Here is an 18,703-nt window from a genome sequence, read left to right as displayed (position 1 = left end):
CGCCAAGCCATCCACTGCCCGTCTAATTTCATCTTTCCCAACCTCCTCACTTAAAAACCCAATTTTCTCCTCAGGAATATTATTAGTTAATACTTTGCAATAATCATTAATTTCCGCATCACTGGCTCTACTATCGTTAGAGAAGAGTGTTTCATAAAAGGAAAGAATACTGCCAATCATCTCATCCCCAGATACCTCCCCTGCAGGAGAAAAAACAAACTTAAAAACCCCTTTAGGTTTAAAACATTTTTTAAAAAAGTATCTCGAACATTGCTCATTTTCCTCCATGTGCTTTATTTTTGCCTTAAACATAATAGTCTTCCCTTTTTCAATAAGTATCTTCTTCAGTTCGTCCTTCAAATCTGCAATCTCTTTATCCACCTCCATCCCCGCTCTCTTAAACTTATGGAGTACTTCCAATTTTGAAATAACAGCAGCATCATGATCCCTTTTGGCTTTCGCTCTCCTAAAACACACCCCTTTAAAATAACATGCAAATTTCTCCTTAGCCCAGTCCCACCACTCTAGCAAATCTTTAAAAAGGTGCTGTTCAGACACACAAGACAAAAACACTTTATTAAAACCAACCTTAACACTCTCCTCTTCCAGCAGGCTTACGTTCAGCTTCCAGAGTCCCTTTCCAAAAGCCAGGGACTCAGCTATACACAGATCTACCACTATCATCTTGTGGTCAGAAAAAGTCGTCATCACGTGGTTGCACTTGGCCACCTTAATCCCTTCAGACATAAAAACATAGTCAATTCGGGAAACACTACGTCCACTGTCTGATATGTATGTGAACTTATCACTTGGCCCAACCATCAGACCAGCATCCGTGTAGCGTAAATCCTGCACAATCTGATTTAAAATATTAGACGTAACATCAGTCCTACCTTCCGTAGAGCTCTTACGATCTTTTGCGGATCTGACACAATTAAAATCTCCAGCCACTATAGTGAAGTCTCTGCCTGGTAAAAACAACTTTAGAGACTCCAAAGACCCAACTCTTGCTTGTTTATCAGCAGGGGCATAAACATTAAAAACCCGTACCCGCTGACCTAAAAAATCCACTAATAAAAACAAACATCTCCCAGGTATGATTACTTTAAACTCTAAAACCTTTAGACTGGAATTACACAGTAAAATGCCCACCCCTTCATTCCTGTTTTCTGAGCATGGGGACCAAAAAGATTGCCCCTTATTCCACTCACTCTCATGCGGGGCAGATTTAATTACACATTCCTGCAGACAGACAATATCTGCATTCACACTCTCAATGTACTCCAGTATCCCTGCTCTCCTACAAGCAGAACCAATCCCTCGTACATTCAGAGAAGCAACACACAACGCCATCATAACAACAGGAAAAAATCTCCACCATACCCGATCCATCATGAACCAGGAGAAAACCCACTCCTGCCACCCACTTTTCTACGTATATCAGGCGACTCAGAACTCGAGTCCCTGTTAGAATAACCTGGTCTTAGGGAGACTGGATCTTCCTGCCCCCCAGACCAACACCCCTCCACCTTACTTCTTTTAATCACGGAGGCATAACTCTCCTCCTTGCCATCATCTTCCTCCTCATTTTCACTCCAATCACTGTTAACCCTATCACGCTGCTGAGGGGTTATAGTTCCATCCGAATCAGAATCCTCCTCCTCCAAAACCTCCATTTCCTCACCCCCATCTCTTCCCAAAACAGGATTCACTGACTCCGCCATATTAGACAAATCCATCCCATCACCCGGGCCATGCACATCAGCTACTTTGTTTATTACTTCCAGCCCCTCCCTCAAACCAACTTTCTTCTGGCTCCGCCCCTTTTCCTCCATCTTGGGCACCGCATGGTCTCTTCCCCTACCACCATCTTGTTTTTGGCTTTCCCCCTCTGAGTCTGAGCCTTCGCCCTCCTCCCCACTTTCCTGCCGAGTCTTCTTCTGCCTCTCTTCAGCGTCCACCTGTGACCTAGGAATCTGAGCCCACAATCTACATTTCCTTGCAAGGTGATCTGCATGTCCACACAAATCACACACCTTATTCATTGGGCAACCACTTGCAACATGCCCAGATTTCCCACAACCTCTACAAACATCACCTTGCACTGGACAATCTTTCTGAACATGTCCAAACTCATGACACTTCCTACAATATTCCATCTGTCCATTATAAAAACAAAATCCCCTTTCTCCTCCGATAGAAAACTGTCCAGGAATGCTCTTGGCACCCCCAATAGCTCTATCATCCGGTCTCAGTTTTACAACATATCTCCTCTTGCCATTTAGATAATTGTATTTGTTCTTCATTCTTCCCAAAAATTTAACCTCACTACAATACCGAGCTAAAAAATTGGAAACAGTCTCATCCGGAACTTTAGGGTTATACATGTGCACAACCACATACTTATATGTCTGCTGGAACAGAGGTTCCAGTGCAATAAACTCTAGGCATTTCAATTCCTTTTCTTCCTTCATTCGTACCAACTCCATGTAGACTCTCTGGCAAATACTCAAAGAAACAAAAGTGATATCATAAATTCCTTGTTTCTGAAAATCCTGCAGTGCCAATACATCCGTTACCTTCAAGCCATTAATGTTCTTCAAGACATCAACGCAAACTTGGTCCAAACCGATTTCTCCTTCATGACCTGCAGCCACCTTCAGACAGACCGAGTCCTCTAATCCACGTGTTTTCTCCACCATTTTTACAGCAGATAAACACAATCGCCGCTCAATCGCACACTAGGGCCCCACAAGGGGGAACCCCAGTCACAACTGCCCTCCAAACAACACCAGCAGCAGAAAACCACCACTGATCTTGCCAAAAGGCCGAGAAGCGATAACCAGAATTGGTTTCAAACTACGGAGCCACCCAAGGATCCTGAAAAGTCCATTTGTGGAGATGAGCTCCTGGACTCCCGTTAAGAAGACATGTTGTCAACCTCTAGATCCCTTACATGCCTGCACTTTTCGGCTTGCTGCTGCTGCAATCCACGCGTTTTAGATCTGCATAACTCCACCTCTTTAAACACAGCACCTTCACCCCCTGCTGTTCCCACCCGCCTCAACACCGTTGGAAGGGAGGAGAACCAATTAAGGCGGGGGGTGGGGTGGAACGAGCAGCTGTCTACCCTTAGCAGGAGGGCTCCTGATTACATACCTCTCCTGCTGCTGCTGCTGCTGGCTGTCCAGCAGCAGACTGAAGGTGGCTGCTGCTGTGCACAGGTATATAAAGGCTCAGAGCCTATTATGACACGCGCAGCCAGCGTTCCATTGCCACATTCCATCTACTGCAGGCAGGATACCTGGCTGGCTGAATGTCGCTGAGAAGCTCACAGAGACCGCCATAAGCAACAGTTTAACAGAATGCCACAGACTAATCAACCAAACTTTTTGGGTTGGGTTCTCTTTTATAGTCTGCAGGCATTAAATGAAAGAAGTCAGTGTTCCAGCAGAAGGAGACAACGTTTCAGAAAAGGCATTGTAGCAAACCAAAAAAGAAATTTTAAGCGCAGCAGAGTAACCAGCGCACATACCTGTTAGCTCAGGTGAGTTTAAAAGGCTGCTGTTGATAACAAGGGCATTTGCTAAATAGATGGTGTGTGTGCAACAATATACTGAAAGGTCAATTATATTGTGCAGCTTATCTCACCACCTGTAGTTATTTAGGTGAAAGCTCCAAAATGCTTGCCTAATATGTCTGTTTATCCAAAAGGAAGTAAAAAGGGAGAGCTAGAAAGATAGCATTGCATCACATTACATGGCAATGCAATGCACAGTTGCTGAAGTTGAACCAAAATGAGCTTGTAATCTGGCTTCTGCAACTTTGAACATGAAAAATCCAATGAGGAGAAGAAAAGCAAAGCCAAAGAGTCCATCCCCAAATCCGACAAACAAGCAAAATGAACAAAAAACATTGAATTCAATTCTTTCTGATTTTAGAAACTGCATTAAAGAAGGGGTGCACCGGTCCTGGAGATACTGCAATACCAGGTCAATGCGTGGAGTGGACAGAGCAAGCTCTTTTTCCATCTCCCTGTTCTAAAAATCCATTTAATATATGGTCCCCAGATAGGGGACGTATCAGATATTAAACTGATAAGAACAGATACTACACTTGATCTTAGCCAAAAGGCCGAGAAGCGATAACCAGAATTGGTTTCAAACTACGGAGCCACCCAAGGATCCTGAAAAGTCCATTTGTGGAGATGAGCTCCTGGACTCCCGTTAAGAAGACATGTTGTCAACCTCTAGATCCCTTACATGCCTGCACTTTTCGGCTTGCTGCTGCTGCAATCCACGCGTTTTAGATCTGCATAACTCCACCTCTTTAAACACAGCACCTTCACCCCCTGCTGTTCCCACCCGCCTCAACACCGTTGGAAGGGAGGAGAACCAATTAAGGCGGGGGGTGGGGTGGAACGAGCAGCTGTCTACCCTTAGCAGGAGGGCTCCTGATTACATACCTCTCCTGCTGCTGCTGCTGCTGGCTGTCCAGCAGCAGACTGAAGGTGGCTGCTGCTGTGCACAGGTATATAAAGGCTCAGAGCCTATTATGACACGCGCAGCCAGCGTTCCATTGCCACATTCCATCTACTGCAGGCAGGATACCTGGCTGGCTGAATGTCGCTGAGAAGCTCACAGAGACCGCCATAAGCAACAGTTTAACAGAATGCCACAGACTAATCAACCAAACTTTTTGGGTTGGGTTCTCTTTTATAGTCTGCAGGCATTAAATGAAAGAAGTCAGTGTTCCAGCAGAAGGAGACAACGTTTCAGAAAAGGCATTGTAGCAAACCAAAAAAGAAATTTTAAGCGCAGCAGAGTAACCAGCGCACATACCTGTTAGCTCAGGTGAGTTTAAAAGGCTGCTGTTGATAACAAGGGCATTTGCTAAATAGATGGTGTGTGTGCAACAAAATACTGAAAGGTCAATTATATTGTGCAGCTTATCTCACCACCTGTAGTTATTTAGGTGAAAGCTCCAAAATGCTTGCCTAATATGTCTGTTTATCCAAAAGGAAGTAAAAAGGGAGAGCTAGAAAGATAGCATTGCATCACATTACATGGCAATGCAATGCACAGTTGCTGAAGTTGAACCAAAATGAGCTTGTAATCTGGCTTCTGCAACTTTGAACATGAAAAATCCAATGAGGAGAAGAAAAGCAAAGCCAAAGAGTCCATCCCAAAATCCGACAAACAAGCAAAATGAACAAAAAACATTGAATTCAATTCTTTCTGATTTTAGAAACTGCATTAAAGAAGGGGTGCACCGGTCCTGGAGATACTGCAATACCAGGTCAATGCGTGGAGTGGACAGAGCAAGCTCTTTTTCCATCTCCCTGTTCTAAAAATCCATTTAATATATGGTCCCCAGATAGGGGACGTATCAGATATTAAACTGATAAGAACAGATACTACACTTGATCTTAGCCAAAAGGCCGAGAAGCGATAACCAGAATTGGTTTCAAACTACGGAGCCACCCAAGGATCCTGAAAAGTCCATTTGTGGAGATGAGCTCCTGGACTCCCGTTAAGAAGACATGTTGTCAACCTCTAGATCCCTTACACGCCTGCACTTTTCGGCTTGCTGCTGCTGCAATCCACGCGTTTTAGATCTGCATAACTCCACCTCTTTAAACACAGCACCTTCACCCCCTGCTGTTCCCACCCGCCTCAACACCGTTGGAAGGGAGGAGAACCAATTAAGGCGGGGGGTGGGGTGGAACGAGCAGCTGTCTACCCTTAGCAGGAGGGCTCCTGATTACATACCTCTCCTGCTGCTGCTGCTGCTGGCTGTCCAGCAGCAGACTGAAGGTGGCTGCTGCTGTGCACAGGTATATAAAGGCTCAGAGCCTATTATGACACGCGCAGCCAGCGTTCCATTGCCACATTCCATCTACTGCAGGCAGGATACCTGGCTGGCTGAATGTCGCTGAGAAGCTCACAGAGACCGCCATAAGCAACAGTTTAACAGAATGCCACAGACTAATCAACCAAACTTTTTGGGTTGGGTTCTCTTTTATAGTCTGCAGGCATTAAATGAAAGAAGTCAGTGTTCCAGCAGAAGGAGACAACGTTTCAGAAAAGGCATTGTAGCAAACCAAAAAAGAAATTTTAAGCGCAGCAGAGTAACCAGCGCACATACCTGTTAGCTCAGGTGAGTTTAAAAGGCTGCTGTTGATAACAAGGGCATTTGCTAAATAGATGGTGTGTGTGCAACAATATACTGAAAGGTCAATTATATTGTGCAGCTTATCTCACCACCTGTAGTTATTTAGGTGAAAGCTCCAAAATGCTTGCCTAATATGTCTGTTTATCCAAAAGGAAGTAAAAAGGGAGAGCTAGAAAGATAGCATTGCATCACATTACATGGCAATGCAATGCACAGTTGCTGAAGTTGAACCAAAATGAGCTTGTAATCTGGCTTCTGCAACTTTGAACATGAAAAATCCAATGAGGAGAAGAAAAGCAAAGCCAAAGAGTCCATCCCAAAATCCGACAAACAAGCAAAATGAACAAAAAACATTGAATTCAATTCTTTCTGATTTTAGAAACTGCATTAAAGAAGGGGTGCACCGGTCCTGGAGATACTGCAATACCAGGTCAATGCGTGGAGTGGACAGAGCAAGCTCTTTTTCCATCTCCCTGTTCTAAAAATCCATTTAATATATGGTCCCCAGATAGGGGACGTATCAGATATTAAACTGATAAGAACAGATACTACACTTGATCTTAGCCAAAAGGCCGAGAAGCGATAACCAGAATTGGTTTCAAACTACGGAGCCACCCAAGGATCCTGAAAAGTCCATTTGTGGAGATGAGCTCCTGGACTCCCGTTAAGAAGACATGTTGTCAACCTCTAGATCCCTTACATGCCTGCACTTTTCGGCTTGCTGCTGCTGCAATCCACGCGTTTTAGATCTGCATAACTCCACCTCTTTAAACACAGCACCTTCACCCCCTGCTGTTCCCACCCGCCTCAACACCGTTGGAAGGGAGGAGAACCAATTAAGGCGGGGGGTGGGGTGGAACGAGCAGCTGTCTACCCTTAGCAGGAGGGCTCCTGATTACATACCTCTCCTGCTGCTGCTGCTGCTGCTGGCTGTCTAGCAGCAGACTGAAGGTGGCTGCTGCTGTGCACAGGTATATAAAGGCTCAGAGCCTATTATGACACGCGCAGCCAGCGTTCCATTGCCACATTCCATCTACTGCAGGCAGGATACCTGGCTGGCTGAATGTCGCTGAGAAGCTCACAGAGACCGCCATAAGCAACAGTTTAACAGAATGCCACAGACTAATCAACCAAACTTTTTGGGTTGGGTTCTCTTTTATAGTCTGCAGGCATTAAATGAAAGAAGTCAGTGTTCCAGCAGAAGGAGACAACGTTTCAGAAAAGGCATTGTAGCAAACCAAAAAAGAAATTTTAAGCGCAGCAGAGTAACCAGCGCACATACCTGTTAGCTCAGGTGAGTTTAAAAGGCTGCTGTTGATAACAAGGGCATTTGCTAAATAGATGGTGTGTGTGCAACAATATACTGAAAGGTCAATTATATTGTGCAGCTTATCTCACCACCTGTAGTTATTTAGGTGAAAGCTCCAAAATGCTTGCCTAATATGTCTGTTTATCCAAAAGGAAGTAAAAAGGGAGAGCTAGAAAGATAGCATTGCATCACATTACATGGCAATGCAATGCACAGTTGCTGAAGTTGAACCAAAATGAGCTTGTAATCTGGCTTCTGCAACTTTGAACATGAAAAATCCAATGAGGAGAAGAAAAGCAAAGCCAAAGAGTCCATCCCAAAATCCGACAAACAAGCAAAATGAACAAAAAACATTGAATTCAATTCTTTCTGATTTTAGAAACTGCATTAAAGAAGGGGTGCACCGGTCCTGGAGATACTGCAATACCAGGTCAATGCGTGGAGTGGACAGAGCAAGCTCTTTTTCCATCTCCCTGTTCTAAAAATCCATTTAATATATGGTCCCCAGATAGGGGACGTATCAGATATTAAACTGATAAGAACAGATACTACACTTGATCTTAGCCAAAAGGCCGAGAAGCGATAACCAGAATTGGTTTCAAACTACGGAGCCACCCAAGGATCCTGAAAAGTCCATTTGTGGAGATGAGCTCCTGGACTCCCGTTAAGAAGACATGTTGTCAACCTCTAGATCCCTTACATGCCTGCACTTTTCGGCTTGCTGCTGCTGCAATCCACGCGTTTTAGATCTGCATAACTCCACCTCTTTAAACACAGCACCTTCACCCCCTGCTGTTCCCACCCGCCTCAACACCGTTGGAAGGGAGGAGAACCAATTAAGGCGGGGGGTGGGGTGGAACGAGCAGCTGTCTACCCTTAGCAGGAGGGCTCCTGATTACATACCTCTCCTGCTGCTGCTGCTGCTGGCTGTCCAGCAGCAGACTGAAGGTGGCTGCTGCTGTGCACAGGTATATAAAGGCTCAGAGCCTATTATGACACGCGCAGCCAGCGTTCCATTGCCACATTCCATCTACTGCAGGCAGGATACCTGGCTGGCTGAATGTCGCTGAGAAGCTCACAGAGACCGCCATAAGCAACAGTTTAACAGAATGCCACAGACTAATCAACCAAACTTTTTGGGTTGGGTTCTCTTTTATAGTCTGCAGGCATTAAATGAAAGAAGTCAGTGTTCCAGCAGAAGGAGACAACGTTTCAGAAAAGGCATTGTAGCAAACCAAAAAAGAAATTTTAAGCGCAGCAGAGTAACCAGCGCACATACCTGTTAGCTCAGGTGAGTTTAAAAGGCTGCTGTTGATAACAAGGGCATTTGCTAAATAGATGGTGTGTGTGCAACAATATACTGAAAGGTCAATTATATTGTGCAGCTTATCTCACCACCTGTAGTTATTTAGGTGAAAGCTCCAAAATGCTTGCCTAATATGTCTGTTTATCCAAAAGGAAGTAAAAAGGGAGAGCTAGAAAGATAGCATTGCATCACATTACATGGCAATGCAATGCACAGTTGCTGAAGTTGAACCAAAATGAGCTTGTAATCTGGCTTCTGCAACTTTGAACATGAAAAATCCAATGAGGAGAAGAAAAGCAAAGCCAAAGAGTCCATCCCAAAATCCGACAAACAAGCAAAATGAACAAAAAACATTGAATTCAATTCTTTCTGATTTTAGAAACTGCATTAAAGAAGGGGTGCACCGGTCCTGGAGATACTGCAATACCAGGTCAATGCGTGGAGTGGACAGAGCAAGCTCTTTTTCCATCTCCCTGTTCTAAAAATCCATTTAATATATGGTCCCCAGATAGGGGACGTATCAGATATTAAACTGATAAGAACAGATTTTTTTTTTTTTTTTTTTTTTTTTCTCCTCAGACGAGGAAATTCCACAGTCTATGGAAACCAGACAAAGGAAAATTCCATCAAAACAGCTGCGTCAAATCCAATACGCAATTTGCTGTCCCCATCATCATCGGAAATATTTATTTCATATTTCAAAACAACAATAACAAAAATCAAGAAGTACTAACAATATATCTCCACTTTTTAACTTTCCATATTCCCTCTGCATCCACTTCCCCTCTCCTCTTTTTGTCCCATAGGAAACACACATACATCTTCCCCAAAATCACCTTCACACTATCCTTTACAGCAATTTCCTTCCTTTTAAACACATACACATTCCTCACATCCCATAACACTTCCTTTATACATGCAAGCATCAACCACAAGACTCTTTCCTTCGTCCCATCACATATTCCCAAACCAAACATAAACAACTCAAAAGACAACAAATTCACACCACACAATTCTTTACACAAAGGCCCCATTCTCCCAATCACATCTCTAGCATACTGGCAATTCCAAAAAACATGCAACACACTTTCCCTTCCACCACAGCCATTTCTTGGACACATTTCACTCCTCACCAAACCTCTATTCCTCTGAAACTCTCTCACAGGTAATACTCCATGTAAAGACTGCCACACAACTTCACTCTGTTTGTTGGTCATACCACTCATCCGCACTTTCTTCCAAACCTTCTGCACATCACCACCCCTAACCATATTTATTCCACATTCTACCTCTCTACATTCAATCATCCTATACACAGCCTTCTTATTCTCCAGCAATCTCACATCTGCATCACACAGTTCATACCTCACCAAAAACTTATAAACCCACACATACCATACAGGCACCTCAAAAGCAATCGGACATCGCAAATCCCTTTCTCGCCACTTTAAACGAAACAAATACGCTCCAAATAAATACCTACACATAGATGAAAACTTTCCATCCGCCCTAATCACTTTCAAAACAAACACAACGATATTCACACCAAAAAACACGTCCAAATTCGGAAAACCCAAACCACCTTTTTCCACTCTTTTAACCAAAATTTCTCTCCTAGCTCTCTCCATTTTCGAGTTCCACAAAAAAACAAATAAAATTCTATTCAAGCTTCTCATACACATATATCCTGGTGGAAATACTACCGCAATATATAAAAATATTGGCAACACCACACTCTTAACAATTAAAATCTTCCCAAAAAAGGATAAACTCCTCAATTTCCAAAAATTCAACTTCTGCTCAACTTTTCCTTTCGCATCATCCCAACTTTCTTTCCCATCCAAACTCTCTGAAAACTTCACACCCAACACTTTAATAGGTCCATTCACTACATTCACACCTACATCCCTACTTAAACTTCCGCCTCCAAAACCCTTACACTCACTCTTTTCCCAATTCACTTTAAACGCAGATGCACCACAAAAAATAGACACTAACAACTTCACCCGCCTCACCGAACATTCAGAATCACATAATACACACACGTCATCCATATAACCACTCACCTTCCATTCTTTTCCTCCACCTCCCGGCACTTGCACACCACGAATTACCTTATCTTTCCTCAGCATACACAACAATGGCTCAATTGCACAAATAAATGCTACAGGGGACAAAGGACACCCCTGTCGCACACCCGAAAACACATTCACTTTCCTACCCACATACCCATTCATTAAAACACAGCTATAAACACCCGCATACAAACTTCTCACTTGCCCAACAAAATCAGCCGGAAAACCCATTTTTAACAACACTCTGAACAAAAAACCATGCGACAACCTATCATAAGCCTTTTCAAAATCCAAACTTAACAAAAATACACTCTTCTTACGACCCATGCAATCCCATAGACAATCTCTTAACATACACACACACTCATGAATCCGCCTCCCAGGTACCGTACAACACTGCTCATCCCCAATCACACTCTCTATCACATCACGCATCCTATTAGCCATAAGTTTTGCATAGATTTTATAATCACAATTAAGTAAAGTTATTGGCCTCCAATTCCTCAGACTTTTCAAATCCCCTTTCTTAGGAATCAACACAACCATACCTGCACGCATACTCTCAGTCACCTCCATGTTTCCCCACATATACTTACATACATCCACAAAGTCCTTACCAATCACACCCCACATCACACGATAAAATTCTACTGGGAGGCCATCCTCCCCCGGCGTCTTATTCAAAGCCATACTACACATAACCTTCCATACCTCATCACCAGTCACCTCACCCATCACTCTCTCTCTTTCTGCTTCACTCAACTTACTCTCTAACACACTCAAAACATCATTCTCCAAACATTCATCCCTCTGTTTCACTGCATACAGATCCTCATAAAACTTAGCCACCTCTTCACACATATCCTCTCCACTCACCTCACTTCCATCTGCTCCATACACCACGCTCATACTCTGTTTCTTTCCAAAAACTTTTTTAAAGAAAAACCGAGAACATTTCTCATCCTGCTCCATCTTATCAATCTTTGCCCTAAACACTATGCTTCTCCCTCTCTCCAACAAAAACTCACTAATCTCCTTTTTTACCTCTAAAATATCCTCCTCCACCTCAACTCCTCCTTCCCTTAACTTATACAAAACGCTCAACCGCGCGTTCAGTTTAACAAAACTCTCTCTTTTAATTGCTGCATACTTGTATCCTAAATTTTTAAAGAACATTTTTGTTTGTTTCTTCACCCAGTCCCACCACTCACAAACATTCCCAAACTCATTTTTATGCTTACACCATTCTTCATACCGCCTTTCATACTCCTTTCTCACATCTTCATTCTCTAACAGTTTAATATTTAACTTCCACAATCCTCTCCCAAACACTCCATCAACTTTTATATCCAACTCACACAACATACACACATGATCTGAAAAAAGAACGTTTTCCTGCCTATAATTAACAGAAACCATATTTTTAGAAATAAAACAATAATCCAATCTGGATTGTACCCTACCACTCTCAGAAAAGAAAGTGTTCAACAAAGGATTCATGTTACACACGCGCTGCATATCACACAACCCAAAATCATTCACTAACTCCAATAATGCTTTCCCAGACACATCCACATTCACTCTCCCCACATCACAGTTCATATCACCCACAATTACCACAGGTATTCTTCCTGGAACAAAAAGCTTAATTTTTTCAAATAAATTTTTGCGCTCATTTTTTTCAACTGGCGCATAAACATTAATAACACAAAACTTTACATTCTTGTATACAAAATTAGCAAGGATACATCTCCCCACCTCAATAACCAAATAATCACTCAAAACAACCTCCCTTCCTTTAACCAAAATACCCACACCATCATTCTTATTACATGCACTCCCCGACCACACAGACGCTCCATAAGACCATTCATCCCCTTTCACACCATCCACTACCCCACATTCTTGTAAACAAAAAATAGATGCATTTTGCATAGCTAAAAACTCAAAAATAGCAGCTCTTCTTACTTTACTTTTAAACACTCTTACGTTTTGGGACACTATGGTAAATCCCATAATACTTCTACTCCTTCACCAATTACACAAAGAAATAGCCTTTGGCCTAAACCAAAGCTCACAAGAGGACAAAAAGAAAAAACATTTACAATATTATATGGTGACACTATCCAGCACCACCACTATCCTCCTCCGCCATCAGAACAGAACAGCTGGTTTCCGACCCGCTGGCTTCACCACCCACACTCCTCATTCTGGCAGTTCTGATCTTCCTCTGAGGCTCACTAAAATCTGCATCATCACTGCCCCCACCATCCTCCCTACGACTCTTCTTTGCGCCCCTATCATCCTCCGAAGAAAAATCTTCAATGTTTTCAGGACCCGAAGGGTGTTCAGGACTGTCGGGTTCCGAGATTTGCACTTCACATCCTGTTGCGTCCATTGCCTCTCCAAAAGTCATCATCTCAGGCAGCTCTGCCTCCACCACTTTCCTAGATATTCTCTCAGACACTGCCTTTTTCTCCACCTTTGCCACTTCCCTCCAGAACTCCTTTTCTTCCCTCCGCTTCTTCCTCATTTCTTCAGCAGAAGAAGAACATGGTCTCAGGGACACCTCCTCTGGCGCCGTAGAGGGAGAGGCTCTACCAGTTTCCCGCCTCCTTCCCTCTCTCTCCTCCCTCTCCAATCTTTCCAGCACTTTCAGTGCGCTTGCCATCTGCCTCCTCTCCAGCTCCTCCTCCTTCTGTTCTTTATCAGAACGTCTAGGTGCACTCATAGGACAGTCCTTATACATGTGATCACTACTCCCACAGACATCACAGGACTTGGCCTCTGGACACTGGTTGGCCATATGCCCCTCCTTTCTGCAATTTCGGCAACACTGCCCTTTAAGGCATGTTACCATGGTATGTCCGAAAGAAAAGCATCTACGGCAAAACATGGGCTGGCCTGGGTAAAAGAGGAAACCTCTATGGCCTGCAACGGAAAAATTTGATGGAGGGTGTCTAAAGCCCCCCACACTGTCAGGATCCCTTTTCAATTTCACACGGAATTTATACTGACAGTTAAAGATTCCTAGACAATTGACTTGCTTCACTCCCTTCCGCACATATTCACAGTAGCGAGAGAGGAAGCACTCCAGCAGCTCAGGGTCTGTAAAAGGGTTATAGACAGTCACAGTCACCTCCTTTTCTTGCAGACCAAACAAAGGTTCCCATCTAACTCCTTCCAAGCAGGGGTCACTAGAGTGACCACGGAGCCATTCAAAGACATTAAGGCAAACATCCTGGTCCATAAAGGTAACGTCATAATTACCTTGACGTGAAAATTCGTTGACACTGAAGATCTCAGAACGTCTTGCTCCAGCTTTGCCTTCAACGATGTCTTGGACAATGAAAACCACGTTGTTCTTGTTCTGGTCAGATGGATCCACGGACAAACGGATGGTGTTCTTCACAAAAGACATCTTGGATTCTGTCGGTATGGAATACCACAGGAAAAAGCAGAAAATCCTCCACAAAAGGGTCCGGATTCCTCCAGGAGACTCGCACCAATCAAGGTACAGTCATACGATCGCAGCCAAAAGGCCGAGAAGCGATAACCAGAATTGGTTTCAAACTACGGAGCCACCCAAGGATCCTGAAAAGTCCATTTGTGGAGATGAGCTCCTGGACTCCCGTTAAGAAGACATGTTGTCAACCTCTAGATCCCTTACATGCCTGCACTTTTCGGCTTGCTGCTGCTGCAATCCACGCGTTTTAGATCTGCATAACTCCACCTCTTTAAACACAGCACCTTCACCCCCTGCTGTTCCCACCCGCCTCAACACCGTTGGAAGGGAGGAGAACCAATTAAGGCGGGGGGTGGGGTGGAACGAGCAGCTGTCTACCCTTAGCAGGAGGGCTCCTGATTACATACCTCTCCTGCTGCTGCTGCTGCTGGCTGTCCAGCAGCAGACTGAAGGTGGCTGCTGCTGTGCACAGGTATATAAAGGCTCAGAGCCTATTATGACACGCGCAGCCAGCGTTCCATTGCCACATTCCATCTACTGCAGGCAGGATACCTGGCTGGCTGAATGTCGCTGAGAAGCTCACAGAGACTGCCATAAGCAACAGTTTAACAGAATGCCACAGACTAATCAACCAAACTTTTTGGGTTGGGTTCTCTTTTATAGTCTGCAGGCATTAAATGAAAGAAGTCAGTGTTCCAGCAGAAGGAGACAACGTTTCAGAAAAGGCATTGTAGCAAACCAAAAAAGAAATTTTAAGCGCAGCAGAGTAACCAGCGCACATACCTGTTAGCTCAGGTGAGTTTAAAAGGCTGCTGTTGATAACAAGGGCATTTGCTAAATAGATGGTGTGTGTGCAACAATATACTGAAAGGTCAATTATATTGTGCAGCTTATCTCACCACCTGTAGTTATTTAGGTGAAAGCTCCAAAATGCTTGCCTAATATGTCTGTTTATCCAAAAGGAAGTAAAAAGGGAGAGCTAGAAAGATAGCATTGCATCACATTACATGGCAATGCAATGCACAGTTGCTGAAGTTGAACCAAAATGAGCTTGTAATCTGGCTTCTGCAACTTTGAACATGAAAAATCCAATGAGGAGAAGAAAAGCAAAGCCAAAGAGTCCATCCCAAAATCCGACAAACAAGCAAAATGAACAAAAAACATTGAATTCAATTCTTTCTGATTTTAGAAACTGCATTAAAGAAGGGGTGCACCGGTCCTGGAGATACTGCAATACCAGGTCAATGCGTGGAGTGGACAGAGCAAGCTCTTTTTCCATCTCCCTGTTCTAAAAATCCATTTAATATATGGTCCCCAGATAGGGGACGTATCAGATATTAAACTGATAAGAACAGATACTACACTTGATCTTAGCCAAAAGGCCGAGAAGCGATAACCAGAATTGGTTTCAAACTACGGAGCCACCCAAGGATCCTGAAAAGTCCATTTGTGGAGATGAGCTCCTGGACTCCCGTTAAGAAGACATGTTGTCAACCTCTAGATCCCTTACATGCCTGCACTTTTCGGCTTGCTGCTGCTGCAATCCACGCGTTTTAGATCTGCATAACTCCACCTCTTTAAACACAGCACCTTCACCCCCTGCTGTTCCCACCCGCCTCAACACCGTTGGAAGGGAGGAGAACCAATTAAGGCGGGGGGTGGGGTGGAACGAGCAGCTGTCTACCCTTAGCAGGAGGGCTCCTGATTACATACCTCTCCTGCTGCTGCTGCTGCTGGCTGTCCAGCAGCAGACTGAAGGTGGCTGCTGCTGTGCACAGGTATATAAAGGCTCAGAGCCTATTATGACACGCGCAGCCAGCGTTCCATTGCCACATTCCATCTACTGCAGGCAGGATACCTGGCTGGCTGAATGTCGCTGAGAAGCTCACAGAGACCGCCATAAGCAACAGTTTAACAGAATGCCACAGACTAATCAACCAAACTTTTTGGGTTGGGTTCTCTTTTATAGTCTGCAGGCATTAAATGAAAGAAGTCAGTGTTCCAGCAGAAGGAGACAACGTTTCAGAAAAGGCATTGTAGCAAACCAAAAAAGAAATTTTAAGCGCAGCAGAGTAACCAGCGCACATACCTGTTAGCTCAGGTGAGTTTAAAAGGCTGCTGTTGATAACAAGGGCATTTGCTAAATAGATGGTGTGTGTGCAACAATATACTGAAAGGTCAATTATATTGTGCAGCTTATCTCACCACCTGTAGTTATTTAGGTGAAAGCTCCAAAATGCTTGCCTAATATGTCTGTTTATCCAAAAGGAAGTAAAAAGGGAGAGCTAGAAAGATAGCATTGCATCACATTACATGGCAATGCAATGCACAGTTGCTGAAGTTGAACCAAAATGAGCTTGTAATCTGGCTTCTGCAACTTTGAACATGAAAAATCCAATGAGGAGAAGAAAAGCAAAGCCAAAGAGTCCATCCCAAAATCCGACAAACAAGCAAAATGAACAAAAAACATTGAATTCAATTCTTTCTGATTTTAGAAACTGCATTAAAGAAGGGGTGCACCGGTCCTGGAGATACTGCAATACCAGGTCAATGCGTGGAGTGGACAGAGCAAGCTCTTTTTCCATCTCCCTGTTCTAAAAATCCATTTAATATATGGTCCCCAGATAGGGGACGTATCAGATATTAAACTGATAAGAACAGATACTACACTTGATCTTAGCCAAAAGGCCGAGAAGCGATAACCAGAATTGGTTTCAAACTACGGAGCCACCCAAGGATCCTGAAAAGTCCATTTGTGGAGATGAGCTCCTGGACTCCCGTTAAGAAGACATGTTGTCAACCTCTAGATCCCTTACATGCCTGCACTTTTCGGCTTGCTGCTGCTGCAATCCACGCGTTTTAGATCTGCATAACTCCACCTCTTTAAACACAGCACCTTCACCCCCTGCTGTTCCCACCCGCCTCAACACCGTTGGAAGGGAGGAGAACCAATTAAGGCGGCGGGTGGGGTGGAACGAGCAGCTGTCTACCCTTAGCAGGAGGGCTCCTGATTACATACCTCTCCTGCTGCTGCTGCTGCTGCTGGCTGTCCAGCAGCAGACTGAAGGTGGCTGCTGCTGTGCACAGGTATATAAAGGCTCAGAGCCTATTATGACACGCGCAGCCAGCGTTCCATTGCCACATTCCATCTACTGCAGGCAGGATACCTGGCTGGCTGAATGTCGCTGAGAAGCTCACAGAGACCGCCATAAGCAACAGTTTAACAGAATGCCACAGACTAATCAACCAAACTTTTTGGGTTGGGTTCTCTTTTATAGTCTGCAGGCATTAAATGAAAGAAGTCAGTGTTCCAGCAGAAGGAGACAACGTTTCAGAAAAGGCATTGTAGCAAACCAAAAAAGAAATTTTAAGCGCAGCAGAGTAACCAGCGCACATACCTGTTAGCTCAGGTGAGTTTAAAAGGCTGCTGTTGATAACAAGGGCATTTGCTAAATAGATGGTGTGTGTGCAACAATATACTGAAAGGTCAATTATATTGTGCAGCTTATCTCACCACCTGTAGTTATTTAGGTGAAAGCTCCAAAATGCTTGCCTAATATGTCTGTTTATCCAAAAGGAAGTAAAAAGGGAGAGCTAGAAAGATAGCATTGCATCACATTACATGGCAATGCAATGCACAGTTGCTGAAGTTGAACCAAAATGAGCTTGTAATCTGGCTTCTGCAACTTTGAACATGAAAAATCCAATGAGGAGAAGAAAAGCAAAGCCAAAGAGTCCATCCCAAAATCCGACAAACAAGCAAAATGAACAAAAAACATTGAATTCAATTCTTTCTGATTTTAGAAACTGCATTAAAGAAGGGGTGCACCGGTCCTGGAGATACTGCAATACCAGGTCAATGCGTGGAGTGGACAGAGCAAGCTCTTTTTCCATCTCCCTGTTCTAAAAATCCATTTAATATATGGTCCCCAGATAGGGGACGTATCAGATATTAAACTGATAAGAACAGATACTACACTTGATCTTAGCCAAAAGGCCGAGAAGCGATAACCAGAATTGGTTTCAAACTACGGAGCCACCCAAGGATCCTGAAAAGTCCATTTGTGGAGATGAGCTCCTGGACTCCCGTTAAGAAGACATGTTGTCAACCTCTAGATCCCTTACATGCCTGCACTTTTCGGCTTGCTGCTGCTGCGATCCACGCGTTTTAGATCTGCATAACTCCACCTCTTTAAACACAGCACCTTCACCCCCTGCTGTTCCCACCCGCCTCAACACCGTTGGAAGGGAGGAGAACCAATTAAGGCGGCGGGTGGGGTGGAACGAGCAGCTGTCTACCCTTAGCAGGAGGGCTCCTGATTACATACCTCTCCTGCTGCTGCTGCTGCTGCTGGCTGTCCAGCAGCAGACTG

General features: G+C 44.1%; 8 non-coding genes across 8 annotated transcripts; all 8 read right to left on the bottom strand.

Moving 5' to 3' along the window:
• Positions 1-3,955: 3,955 nt before the first annotated feature.
• Positions 3,956-4,146, bottom strand: LOC141201807 (U2 spliceosomal RNA). Its single transcript, XR_012273103.1, has one exon. It is a non-coding gene; the product is annotated as a U2 spliceosomal RNA (small nuclear RNA).
• Positions 4,147-5,261: 1,115 nt separating this feature from the next.
• LOC141201796 (U2 spliceosomal RNA) lies at positions 5,262-5,452 on the bottom strand. The gene has a single exon (XR_012273092.1). It is a non-coding gene; the product is annotated as a U2 spliceosomal RNA (small nuclear RNA).
• A 1,115-nt stretch (positions 5,453-6,567) lies between these two features.
• Positions 6,568-6,758, bottom strand: LOC141201784 (U2 spliceosomal RNA). Its single transcript, XR_012273081.1, has one exon. It is a non-coding gene; the product is annotated as a U2 spliceosomal RNA (small nuclear RNA).
• A 1,118-nt stretch (positions 6,759-7,876) lies between these two features.
• LOC141201772 (U2 spliceosomal RNA) lies at positions 7,877-8,067 on the bottom strand. Its single transcript, XR_012273070.1, has one exon. It is a non-coding gene; the product is annotated as a U2 spliceosomal RNA (small nuclear RNA).
• A 1,115-nt stretch (positions 8,068-9,182) lies between these two features.
• LOC141202620 (U2 spliceosomal RNA) lies at positions 9,183-9,378 on the bottom strand. Its single transcript, XR_012273853.1, has one exon. It is a non-coding gene; the product is annotated as a U2 spliceosomal RNA (small nuclear RNA).
• Positions 9,379-15,533: 6,155 nt separating this feature from the next.
• Positions 15,534-15,724, bottom strand: LOC141201761 (U2 spliceosomal RNA). The gene has a single exon (XR_012273059.1). It is a non-coding gene; the product is annotated as a U2 spliceosomal RNA (small nuclear RNA).
• A 1,115-nt stretch (positions 15,725-16,839) lies between these two features.
• On the bottom strand, positions 16,840-17,030 carry LOC141201750 (U2 spliceosomal RNA). The gene has a single exon (XR_012273048.1). It is a non-coding gene; the product is annotated as a U2 spliceosomal RNA (small nuclear RNA).
• A 1,118-nt stretch (positions 17,031-18,148) lies between these two features.
• On the bottom strand, positions 18,149-18,339 carry LOC141201738 (U2 spliceosomal RNA). Its single transcript, XR_012273037.1, has one exon. It is a non-coding gene; the product is annotated as a U2 spliceosomal RNA (small nuclear RNA).
• Between the last annotated feature and the right edge of the window lie 364 nt (positions 18,340-18,703).

Source organism: Phyllobates terribilis, unplaced genomic scaffold (genome assembly GCF_046119375.1).
Source record: "Phyllobates terribilis strain yellow unplaced genomic scaffold, ASM4611937v1 Scaffold_123__1_contigs__length_5148117, whole genome shotgun sequence".
Lineage (NCBI taxonomy): Eukaryota > Metazoa > Chordata > Amphibia > Anura > Dendrobatidae > Phyllobates > Phyllobates terribilis.
This window is presented reverse-complemented; position numbering and strand designations above follow the sequence as displayed.